Source organism: Cervus elaphus, chromosome 24 (assembly GCF_910594005.1).
Source record: "Cervus elaphus chromosome 24, mCerEla1.1, whole genome shotgun sequence".
Lineage (NCBI taxonomy): Eukaryota > Metazoa > Chordata > Mammalia > Artiodactyla > Cervidae > Cervus > Cervus elaphus.
In genome coordinates, this window is record NC_057838.1 from 9350128 (window position 1) to 9362626 (window position 12499).

Consider the following 12499-nt stretch of genomic DNA (forward strand, 5'->3'; position numbering starts at 1 on the left):
TGGAGTCGAAGCCAGGGACTAACCTCTCATCTCGAGTTGATTCTTGATCCACGGAGCGCTTTCGTGTTGCTACAGTGACCTCAGGATCACTCTAGACTTGAAACAGTGTTCTTGGGGTTTCTCTGGAGTGCCATCAAGGAAATCAAGGCTCCTTTAATGTGTGATGTGCAACACAGAATTGCTCTGCACGCAGTGCAGGGGAATCGGGCCTCATCTAGCGGCGAGGGGGAAGTCTCATGGTTTTTCTCAAGTTGCGGCGGGAACCTGGGGTATATTCTCGAGTTAAGACAGGGATGGCCCCTCCACCCACGTGTTTGTTCAGCGACGTCAGGACTCCTGCCTAGTTGCGAGGGACAACTCGGGATTCTCCTCGAGGCTTGGCAGGGCAATTGGAACGCCTCTCCAGCTGAGGCGGGAGACCAAGTGTCCCTTTCCACGAGCCACAGAAATCCTGGGACTCCTATCAAGTTTCACGAGGAGTCAGGCATCGTCTCCTTTGGAGGCACTGATCTCCGCGTACCTCTGGAGTTTTCAAAGGATGTGAGGCCTCCGGTCGCGATGAGCTGGGGAACTAGGTCTTTCTCTGTGGTCTCCACTTGGGATTCAGACATCCTTTCGTCTTGGGAGATGCAAGCCGAGCCTGCATTCAAGTCACTGCAGGGATATCCGGCCTTATTTCGCATCAGGGCATCGCAGTGTCCATTCCACTTGAGGCCGCAAAATCAGAGACCCTCAGACATACCTAGAGCTGAGAGAAGCCTCCTCCTGAGGTGCTTGTGGTAAGGTGGTATTCCTCTGGAGTCGAAGCCAGGGACTAACCTCTCATCTCGAGTTGATTTTTGGTCCACGGAGTTTTTTCGGTTTGCTACAGTGACCTCAGGATCCCTCTAGCCTTGAAACAGTGTTCTTGGGGTTTCTCTGGAGTGCCATCAAGGAAATCAAGGCTCCTTTCATGTGTGATGTGCAACACGGAATTGCTCTGCATGCAGTGCAGTGGAATCGGGCCTCATCTCGCGGCGAGGGGGAATTCTCATGGTTTATCTCGAGTTGCGGTAGTAACCTGGGGTATATTCTCGAGTTACAACGGGGATGGCCCTTCTACACACGCGTTTGTTCATCGAAGGCAGGATTCCTGCCTAGTTGTGAGGGACAAATCGCGATTCTCCTCGAGGCTTGGCAGGGCAATTGGGAGGCCTCTCCAGCTGAGGCGGGAGACCAAGTGTCCCTTTCCACGTGCCACAGGAATCCTGGGACTCCTATGAAGTTTCACGAGGAGTCAGGCATCGTCTCCTTTGGAGGCACTGATCTCCGCGTACCTCTGGAGTTTTCAAAGGATGTGAGGCCTCCGGTCGCAATGAGGTGGGGAACTAGGTCATTCTCTGTGGTCTCCACAGGGGATTCAGACATCCTTTCGTCTTGGGAGATGCAAGACGAGCCTGCATTCAAGTCACTGCAGGGATATCCGGCCTTATTTCGAGTCAGGGCATCGCGGTGTCCATTCCACTTGAGGCCGCAAAATCAGTGTCCCTCTCACATACCTAGAGCTGAGAGAAGCCTCCTCTTGAGGTGCTTGTGGTAACGTGGTATTCCTCTGGAGTCGAAGCCAGGGACTAACCTCTCATCTCGAGTTGATTTTTGGTCCACGGAGCTCTTTCGTGTTGCTACAGTGACCTCAGGATCCCTCTAGCCTTGAAACAGTGTTCGTGGGGTTTCTCTGGAGTGCCATCAAGATAATCAAGGCTCCTTTCATGTTTGATGTGCAACACGGAATTGCTCTGCACGCAGTGCAGGGGAATCGGGCCTCATCTCGCGGCGAGGGGGAAGTCTAATGGTTTATCTCCAGTTGCGGCGGGAACCTGGGGTATATTCTCGAGTTACAACGGGGATCGCTCTTCTACACACGTGTTTGTTCAGCGATGGCAGGACTCCTGCCTAGTTGCGAGGGACAACTCGGGATTCTCTTCGAGGCTTGGCAGGGCAATTGGGACGCCTCTCCATCTGAGGCGGGAGACCAAGGGTCCCTTTCCACCTGCCGCAGGAATCCTGGGACTCCTATCAAGTTTCACGAGGAGTCAGGCATCGTCTCCTTTGGAGGCAATGATCTCCGCGTACCTCTGGAGTTTTCAAAGGATGTGAGGCCTCCGGTCGCCATGAGGTGGGGAACTAGGTCTTTCTCTGTGGTCTCCCCAGGGGATTCAGACATCCTTACATCTTGGGAGATGCAAGACGAGCCTGCATTCAAGTCACTGCAGGGATATCCGGCCTTATTTCGAGCCAGGGCATCGCGGTGTCCATTCCACTTGAGGCCGCAAAATCAGGGTCCCTCTCACATACCTAGAGCTGAGAGAAGCCTCCTCTTGAGGTGCTTGTGGTAAGGTGGTATTCCTCTGGAGTCGAAGTTAGGGACTAACTTCTCATCTCGAGTTGATTTTTGGTCCACGGAGCTCTTTCGTGTTGCTACAGTGACCTCTGGATCCCTCTAGCCTTGAAACAGTGTTCTTGGGGTTTCTCTGGAGTGCCATCAAGGAAATCAAGGCTCCTTTCATGTGTGATGTGCAACACGGAATTGCTCTGCACGCAGTGCAGGGGAATCGGGCCTCATCTCGCGGCGAGGGGGAAGTCTAATGGTTTATCTCCAGTTGCGGCGGGAACCTGGGGTATATTCTCGAGTTACGACGTGGATGGCCCTCCCACACACGTGTTTGTTCACCGACGTCAGGACTCCTGCCTAGTTGCGAGGGACAACTCGGGATTCTCCTCGAGGCTTGGCAGGGCAATTGGGACGCCTCTCCAGCTGAGGCGGGAGACCAAGGGTCCCTTTCCACGTGCCACAGGAATCCTGGGACTCCTATCAAGTTTCACGAGTAGTCAGGCATCGTCTCCTTTGGAGGCACTGATCTCCGCATACCTCTGGAGTTTTCAAAGGATGTGAGGCCTCCGGTCGCGATGAGGTGGGGAACTAGGTCTTTCTCTGTGGTCTCCACAGGGGATTCAGACATCCTTTCATCTTGGGAGATGCAAGACGAGCCTGCATTCAAGTCACTGCAGGGATATCCGGCCTTATTTCGCGTCAGGGCATCGCAGGGTCCATTCCACTTGAGGCCGCAAACTCAGGGTCCCTCTCACATACCTAGAGCTGAGAGAAGCCTCCTCTTGAGGTGCTTGTGGTAAGGTGGTATTCCTCTGGAGTCGAAGCCAGGGACTAACCTCTCATCTCGAGTTGATTTTTGGTCCACGGAGCTCTTTCGTGTTGCTACAGTGACCTCAGGATCCCTCTAGCCTTGAAACAGTGTTCTTGGGGTTTCTCTGGAGTGCCATCAAGGAAATCAAGGCTCCTTTCATGTGTGATGTGCAACACGGAATTACTCTGCACGCAGTGCAGGGGAATCGGGCCTCATCTCGCGGCGAGGGGGAAGTCTCATGGTTTTTCTCGAGTTGCGGCGGGGACCTGGGGTATATTCTCGAGATTCGCCGGGGATGGCCCTTCCACCCACGTGTTTGTTCAGCGACGTCAGGACTCCTGCCTAGTTGCGAGGGACAACTCGGGATTCTCCTCGAGGCTTGGCAGGGCAATTGGGACGCCTCTCCAGCTGAGGCGGGAGACCAAGGGTCCCTTTCCACGTGCCACAGGAATCCTGGGATTCCTATAAAGTATCACGAGGAGTCAGGCATCGTCTCCTTTGGAGGTACTGATCTCCGCGTACCTCTGGAGTTTTCAAAGGATGTGAGGCCTCCGGTTGCGATGAGGTGGGGAACTAGGTCTTTCTCTGTGGTCTCCACAGGGGATTCAGACATCCTCTCGTCTTGGGTTATGCAAGACGAGCCTGCATTCAAGTCACTGCAGGGATATCCGGCCTTATTTCGAGTCAGGGCATCGCGGTGTCCAATCCACTTGAGGCCGCAAAATCAGGGTCCCTCTCACATACCTAGAGCTGAGAGAAGCCTCCTCTTGAGGTGCTTGTGGTAAGGTGGTATTCCTCTGGAGGCGAAGCCAGGGACTAACCTCTCATCTCGAGTTGATTTTTGGTCCACGGAGCTCTTTCGTGTGGCTACAGTGACCTCAGGATCCCTCTAGCCTTAAAACAGTGTTCTTGGGGTTTCTCTGGAGTGCCATCAAGGAAATCAAGGCTCCTTTCATATGTGATGTGCAACACGGAATTGCTCTGCACGCAGTGCAGGGGAATCAGGCCTCATCTCACGGCGAGGGGGAAGTCTCATGGTTTTTCTCGAGTTGCGGCGGGAACCTGGGGTATATTCTCGAGTTACAACGGGGATGGCCCTTTTACACACGTGTTTGTTCAGCGATGGCAGGACTCCTGCCTAGTTGCGAGGGACAACTCGGGATTCTCCTCGAGGCTTGGCAGGGCAATTGGGACGCCTCTCCAGCTGAGGCGGGAGACCAAGGGTCCCTTTCCACGTGCCACAGGAATCCTGGGACTCCTATCAAGTTTCACGAGGAATCAGGCATCGTCTCCTTTGGAGGCACTGATCTCCGCGTACCTCTGGAGTTTTCAAAGGATGTCAGGCCTCCGGTCGCGATGAGGTGGGGAACTAGGTCTTTCTCTGTGGTCTACACAGGTGATTCAGACATCCTTTCGTCTTGGGAGATGCAAGACGAGCCTGCATTCCAGTCACTGCAGGGATATCCGGCCTTATTTCGAGTCAGACATCGCGGTGTCCATTCCACTTGAGGCCGCAAAATCAGGGTCCCTCTCACATACCTAGAGCTGAGAGAAGCCTCCTCTTGAGGTGCTTGTGGTAAGGTGGTATTCCTCTGGAGTCGAAGCCAGGGACTAACCTCTCATCTCCAGTTGATTTTTGGTCCACGGAGCTCTTTCGTGTTGCTACAGTGACCTCAGGATCCCTCTAGCCTTGAAACAGTGTTCTTGGGGTTTCTCTGGAGTGCCATCAAGATAATCAAGGCTCCTTTCATGTGTGATGTGCAACACGGAATTGCACTGCACGCAGTGCAGGGGAATCGGGCCTCATCTCGCGGCGAGGGGGAAGTCTAATGGTTTATCTCGAGTTGCGGCGGGAACCTGGGGTATATTCTCGAGTTACGACGGGGATGGCCCTTCCACCCACGTGTTTGTTCAGCGACGTCAGGACTCCTGCCTAGTTGCGAGGGACAACTCGGGATTCTCCTCGAGGCTTGGCAGGGCAATTGGGACGCCTCTCCATCTGAGGCGGGAGACCAAGGGTCCCTTTCCACGTGCCACAGGAATCCTGGGACTCCTATCAAGTTTCACGAGGAGTCAGGCATCGTCTCCTTTGGAGGCACTGATCTCAGCTTACCTCTGGAGTTTTCAAAGGATGTGAGGCCTCCGGTCGCGATGAGGTAGGGAACTACGTCTTTCTCTGTGGTCTCCACAGGGGATTCAGACATCCTTTCTTCTTGGGAGATGCAAGACGAGCCTGCATTCAAGTCACTGCAGGGATATCTGGCCTTATTTAGAGCCAGGGCATCGCGGTGTCCATTCCACTTGAGGCCGCAAACTCAGGGTCCCTCTCACATACCTAGAGCTGAGAGAAGCCTCCTCTTTAGGTGCTTGTGGTAAGGTGGTATTCCTATGGAGTCGAAGCCAGGGACTAACCTCTCATCTCGAGTTGATTTTTGGTCCACGGAGCTCTTTCGTGTTGCTACAGTGACCTCAGGATCCCTCTAGCCTTGAAACAGTGTTCTTGGGGTTTCTCTGGAGTGCCATCAAGGAAATCAAGGCTCCTTTTATGTGTGATGTGCAACACGGAATTGCTCTGCACGCAGTGCAGGGGAATCGGGCCTCATCTCGCGGCGAGGGGGAAGTCTCATACTTTTTCTCGAGTTGCGGCTGGAACCTGGGGTATATTCTCGAGTTACGACGGGGATGGCCCTTCCACACACGTGTTTGTTCAGCGACGTCAGGACTCCTGCCTAGTTGCGAGGGACAACTCGGGATTCTCCTCGAGGCTTGGCAGGGCAATTGGGACGCCTCTCCAGCTGAGGCGGGAGACCAAGGGTTCCTTTCCACGTGCCACAGGAATCCTGGGACTCCTATCAAGTTTCACGAGGAGTCAGGCATCGTCTCCTTTGGAGGCACTGATCTCCGCTTACCTCTGGAGTTTTCAAAGGATGTGAGGCCTCCGGTCGCGATGAGGTGGGGAACTAGGTCTTTCTCTGTGGTCTCCACAGGGGATTCAGACATCCTTTCATCTTGGGAGATGCAAGACGAGCCTGCATTCAAGTCACTGCAGGGATATCCGGCCTTATTTCGCGTCAGGGCATCGCGATGTCCATTCACTTGAGGCCGCAAACTCAGGGTCCCTCTCACATACCTAGAGCTGAGAGAAGCCTCCTCTTGAGGTGCTTGTGGTAAGGTGGTATTCCTCTGGAGTTGAAGGCAGGGACTAACCTCTCATCTCGAGTTGATTTTTGGTCCACGGAGCTCTTTCGTGTTGCTACAGTGACCTCAGGATCCCTCTAGCCTTGAAACAGTGTTCTTGGGGTTTCTCTGGAGTGCCATCAAGGAAATCAAGGCTCCTTTCATGTGTGATGTGCAACACGGAATTGCTCTGCACGCAGTGCAGGGGAATCGGGCCTCATCTCGCGGCGAGGGGGAAGTCTCATGGTTTTTCTCGAGTTGCGGCGGGGACCTGGGGTATATTCTCGAGATTCGCCGGGGATGGCCCTTCCACCCACGTGTTTGTTCAGCGACATCAGGACTCCTGCCTAGTTGCGAGGGACAACTCGGGATTCTCCTCGAGGCTTGGCAGGGCAATTGGGACGCCTCTCCAGCTGAGGCGGGAGACCAAGGGTCCCTTTCCACGTGCCACAGGAATCCTGGGATTCCTATAAAGTATCACGAGGAGTCAGGCATCGTCTCCTTTGGAGGCACTGATCTCCGCATACCTCTGGAGTTTTCAAAGGATGTGAGGCCTCCGGTTGCGATGAGGTGGGGAACTAGGTCTTTCTCTGTGGTCTCCACAGGGGATTCAGACATCCTCTCGTCTTGGGTTATGCAAGACGAGCCTGCATTCAAGTCACTGCAGGGATATCCGGCCTTATTTCGAGTCAGGGCATCGCGGTGTCCAATCCACTTGAGGCCGCAAAATCAGGGTCCCTCTCACATACCTAGAGCTGAGAGAAGCCTCCTCTTGAGGTGCTTGTGGTAAGGTGGTATTCCTCTGGAGGCGAAGCCAGGGACTAACCTCTCATCTCGAGTTGATTTTTGGTCCACGGAGCTCTTTCGTGTGGCTACAGTTACCTCAGGATCCCTCTAGCTTTAAAACAGTGTTCTTGGGGTTTCTCTGGAGTGCCATCAAGGAAATCAAGGCTCCTTTCATATGTGATGTGCAACACGGAATTGCTCTGCACGCAGTGCAGGGGAATCAGGCCTCATCTCACGGCGAGGGGGAAGTCTCATGGTTTTTCTCGAGTTGCGGCGGGAACCTGGGGTATATTCTCGAGTTACAACGGGGATGGCCCTTGTACACACGTGTTTGTTCAGCGATGGCAGGACTCCTGCCTAGTTGTGAGGGACAACTCGGGATTCTCCTCGAGGCTTGGCAGGGCAATTGGGACGCCTCTCCGGCTGAGGCGGGAGACCAAGGGTCCCTTTCCACGTGCCACAGGAATCCTGGGACTCCTATCAAGTTTCACGAGGAATCAGGCATCGTCTCCTTTGGAGGCACTGATCTCCGCGTACCTCTGGAGTTTTCAAAGGATGTCAGGCCTCCGGTCGCGATGAGGTGGGGAACTAGGTCTTTCTCTGTGGTCTACACAGGTGATTCAGACATCCTTTCGTCTTGGGAGATGCAAGACGAGCCTGCATTCCAGTCACAGCAGGGATATCCGGCCTTATTTCGAGTCAGACATCGCGGTGTCCATTCCACTTGAGGCCGCAAAATCAGGGTCCCTCTCACATACCTAGAGCTGAGAGAAGCCTCCTCTTGAGGTGCTTGTGGTAAGGTGGTATTCCTCTGGAGTCGAAGCCAGGGACTAACCTCTCATCTCCAGTTGATTTTTGGTCCACGGAGCTCTTTCGTGTTGCTACAGTGACCTCAGGATCCCTCTAGCCTTGAAACAGTGTTCTTGGGGTTTCTCTGGAGTGCCATCAAGATAATCAAGGCTCCTTTCATGTGTGATGTGCAACACGGAATTGCACTGCACGCAGTGCAGGGGAATCGGGCCTCATCTCGCGGCGAGGGGGAAGTCTAATGGTTTATCTCGAGTTGCGGCGGGAACCTGGGGTATATTCTCGAGTTACGACGGGGATGGCCCTTCCACCCACGTGTTTGTTCAGCGACGTCAGGACTCCTGCCTAGTTGCGAGGGACAACTCGGGATTCTCCTCGAGGCTTGGCAGGGCAATTGGGACGCCTCTCCAGCTGAGGCGGGAGACCAAGGGTCCCTTTCCACGTGCCACAGGAATCCTGGGACTCCTATCAAGTTTCACGAGGAGTCAGGCATCGTCTCCTTTGGAGGCACTGATCTCAGCTTACCTCTGGAGTTTTCAAAGGATGTGAGGCCTCCGGTCGCGAAGAGGTAGGGAACTACGTCTTTCTCTGTGGTCTCCACAGGGGATTCAGACATCCTTTCTTCTTGGGAGATGCAAGACGAGCTTGCATTCAAGTCACTGCAGGGATATCTGGCCTTATTTAGAGCCAGGGCATCGCGGTGTCCATTCCACTTGAGGCCGAAAACTCAGGGTCCCTCTCACATACCTAGAGCTGAGAGAAGCCTCTTCTTGAGGTGCTTGTGGATAAGGTGGTATTCCTCTGGAGTCGAACCCAGGGACTAACCTCTCATCTCGAGTTGATTTTTGGTCCACGGAGCTCTTTCGTGTTGCTACAGTGACCTCAGGATCCCTCTAGCCTTGAAACAGTGTTCTTGGGGTTTCTCTGGAGTGCCATCAAGGAAATCAAGGATCCTTTCATGTGTGATGTGCAACACGGAATTGCTCTGCATGCAGTGCAGGGGAATTGGGCCTCATCTCGCGGCGAGGAGGAAGTCTCATTGTTTTTCTCGAGTTGCGCCGGGAACCTGGGGTATATTCTCGAGTTACGACGGAGATGGCCCTTCCACCCACGTGTTTGTTCAACGACGTCAGGACTCCTGCCTAGTTGCGAGGGACAACTCGGGATTCTCCTCGAGGCTTGGCAGGGCAATTGGGACGCCTCTCTAGCTGAGGCGGGAGACCAAGGGTCCCTTACCACGTGCCACAGGAATCCTGGGATTCCTATCAAGTTTCACGAGGAGTCAGGCATCGTCTCCTTTGGAGGCACTGATCTCCGCGTACCTGGGGAGTTTTCAAAGGATGTGAGGCCTCCGGTCGCGATGAGGTGGGGAACTAGGTCTTTCTCTGTGGTCTCCACAGGTGATTCAGACATCCTTTCGTCTTGGGAGATGCAAGATGAGCCTGCATTCAAGTCACTGCAGGGATATCCGGCCTTATTTCGAGCCAGTGCATCGCGGTGTCCATTCCACTTGAGGCCGCAAACTCAGGGTTCCTCTCACATACCTAGAGCTGAGAGAAGCCCCCTCTTGAGGTGCTTGTGGTAAGGTGGTATTCCTCTGGAGTCGAAGCCAGGGACTAACCTCTCATCTCGAGTTGATTTCTGGTCCACGGAGCTCTTTCGTGTGGCTACAGTGACCTCAGGATCGCTCTAGCCTTGAAACAGGGTTCTTGGGGTTTCTCTGGAGTGCCATCAAGGAAATCAAGAATCTTTTCATGTGTGATGTGCAACACGGAATTGCTCTGCACGCAGTGCAGGGGAATCGGGCCTCATCTCGCGGCGAGGGGGAAGTCTCATGGTTTTTCTCGAGTTGCGGCGGGAACCTGGGGTATATTCTCGAGTTACGACGGGGATGGCCATTCCACACACGTGTTTATTCCGCGACGTCAGGACTCCTGCCTAATTGCGAGGGACAACTCGGGATTCTCCTCGAGGCTTGGCAGGGCAATTGGGACGCCTCTCCAGCTGAGGCGGGAGACCAAGGGTCCCTTTCCAGGTGCCACAGGAATCCTGGGACTCCTATCAAGTTTCACGAGGAGTCAGGCATCGTCTCCTTTGGAGGCACTGATCTCCGCGTACCTCTGGAGTTTTCAAAGGATGTGAGGCCTCCGGTCGCGATGAGGTGGGGAACTAGGTCTTTCTCTGTGGTCTGCACAGGGGATTCAGACATCCTTTCGTCTTGTGAGATGCAAGACGAGACTGCATTCAAGTCACTGCAGGAATATCCGGCCTTATTTCGCCTCAGGGTATCGCAGTGTCCATTCCACTTGAGGCCGCAAAATCAGGGTCCCTTTCACATACCTAGAGCTGAGAGAAGCCTCCCCTTGAGGTGCTTGTGGTAAGGTGGTATTCCTCTGGAGTCGAAGCCAGGGACTAACCTCTCATCTCGAGTTGATTTTTGGTCCATGGAGCTCTTTCGTGTTGCTACAGTGACCTCAGGATGCCTCTAGCCTTGAAACAGTGTTCTTGGGGTTTCTCTGGAGTGCCATCAAGGAAATCAAGGCTCTTTTCATGTGTGATGTGCAACACGGAATTGCTCTGCACGCAGGGCAGGGGAATCAGGCCTCATCTCGCGGCGAGGGGGAAGTCTCATGGTTTTTCTCAAGTTGCGGCGGGAACCTGGGGTATATTCTCGAGTTAAGACGGGTATGGCCCCTCCACCCACGTGTTTGTTCAGCGACGTCAGGACTCCTGCGTAGTTGCGAGGGACAACTCGGGATTCTCCTCGAGGCTTGGCAGGGCAATTGGGACGCCTCTCCAGCTGAGGCGGGAGACCAAGGGTCCCTTTCCACGTGCCACAGGAATCCTGGGACTCCTATCAAGTTTCACGAGGAGTCAGGCATCGTCTCCTTTGGAGGCACTGATCTCCGCGTACCTCTGGAGTTTTCAAAGGATGTGAGGACTCCGGTCGCGATGAGGTGGGGAACTAGGTCTTTCTCTGTGGTCTCCACAGGGGATTCAGACATCCTTTCATCTTGGGAGATGCAAGACGAGCCTGCATTCAAGTCACTGCAGGGATATCCGGCCTTATTTCGCGTCAGGGCATCGCAGTGTCCATTCCACTTGAGGCCGCAAAATCAGGGTCCCTCAGACATACCTAGAGTTGAGAGAAGCCTCCTCTTGAGGTGCTTGTGGTAAGGTGGTATTCCTCTGGAGTCGAAGCAAGGGACTAACATCTCATCTCGAGTTGATTCGTGGTCCACGGAGCTCTTTCCTGTTGCTACAGTGACCTCAGGATCCCTCTAGCCTTGAAACAGTGTTCTTGGGGTTTCTCTGGAGTGCCATCAAGGAAATCAAAGCTCCTTTCATGTGTGATGTGCAACACGGAATTGCTCTGCACGCAGTGCAGGGGAATCGGACCTCATCTCGCGGCGAGGGGGAAGTCTCATGGTTTTTCTCAAGTTGCGGCGGGAATCTGGGGTATATTCTCGAGTTACGACGGGGATGGCCCTTCCACACACGTGTTTGTTCAGCGACGTCAGGACTCCTGCCTAGTTGCGAGGGACAACTCGGGATTCTCCTCGAGGCTTGGCAGGGCAAGTGGGACGCCTCTCCAGCTGAGGCGGGAGACCAAGGGTCCCTTTCCACGTGCCACAGGAATCCTGGGACTCCTATCAAGTTTCACGATGAGTCAGGCATCGTCTCCTTTGGAGGCACTGATCTCCGCTTACCTCTGGAGTTTTCAAAGGATGTGAGAGCTCCGGTCGCGATGAGGTGGGGAACTAGGTCTTTCTCTGTGGTCTCCACAGGGGATTCAGACATCCTTTCGTCTTGGGAGATGCAAGACGAGCCTGCATTCAAGTCACTGCAGGGATATCCGGCCTTATTTCGCGTCAGGGCATCGCAGTGTCCATTCCACTTGAGGCCGCAAACTCAGGGTCCCTCTCACATAGTTAGAGCTGAGAGAAGCCTCCTCTTGAGGTGCTTGTGGTAAGGTGGTATTCCTCTGGAGTCGAAGCCAGGGACTAACCTCTCATCTCGAGTTGATTTCTGGTCCACGGAGCTCTTTCGTGTGGCTACAGTGACCTCAGGATCGCTCTAGCCTTGAAACAGGGTTCTTGGGGTTTCTCTGGAGTGCCATCAAGGAAATCAAGAATCTTTTCATGTGTGATGTGCAACACGGAATTGCTCTGCACGCAGTGCAGGGGAATCGGGCCTCATCTCGCGGCGAGGGGGAAGTCTCATGGTTTTTCTCGAGTTGCGGCGGGAACCTGGGGTATATTCTCGAGTTACGACGGGGATGGCCATTCCACACACGTGTTTATTCCGCGACGTCAGGACTCCTGCCTAATTGCGAGGGACAACTCGGGATTCTCCTCGAGGCTTGGCAGGGCAATTGGGACGCCTCTCCAGCTGAGGCGGGAGACCAAGGGTCCCTTTCCAGGTGCCACAGGAATCCTGGGACTCCTATCAAGTTTCACGAGGAGTCAGGCATCGTCTCCTTTGGAGGCACTGATCTCCGCGTACCTCTGGAGTTTTCAAAGGATGTGAGGCCTCCGGTCGCGATG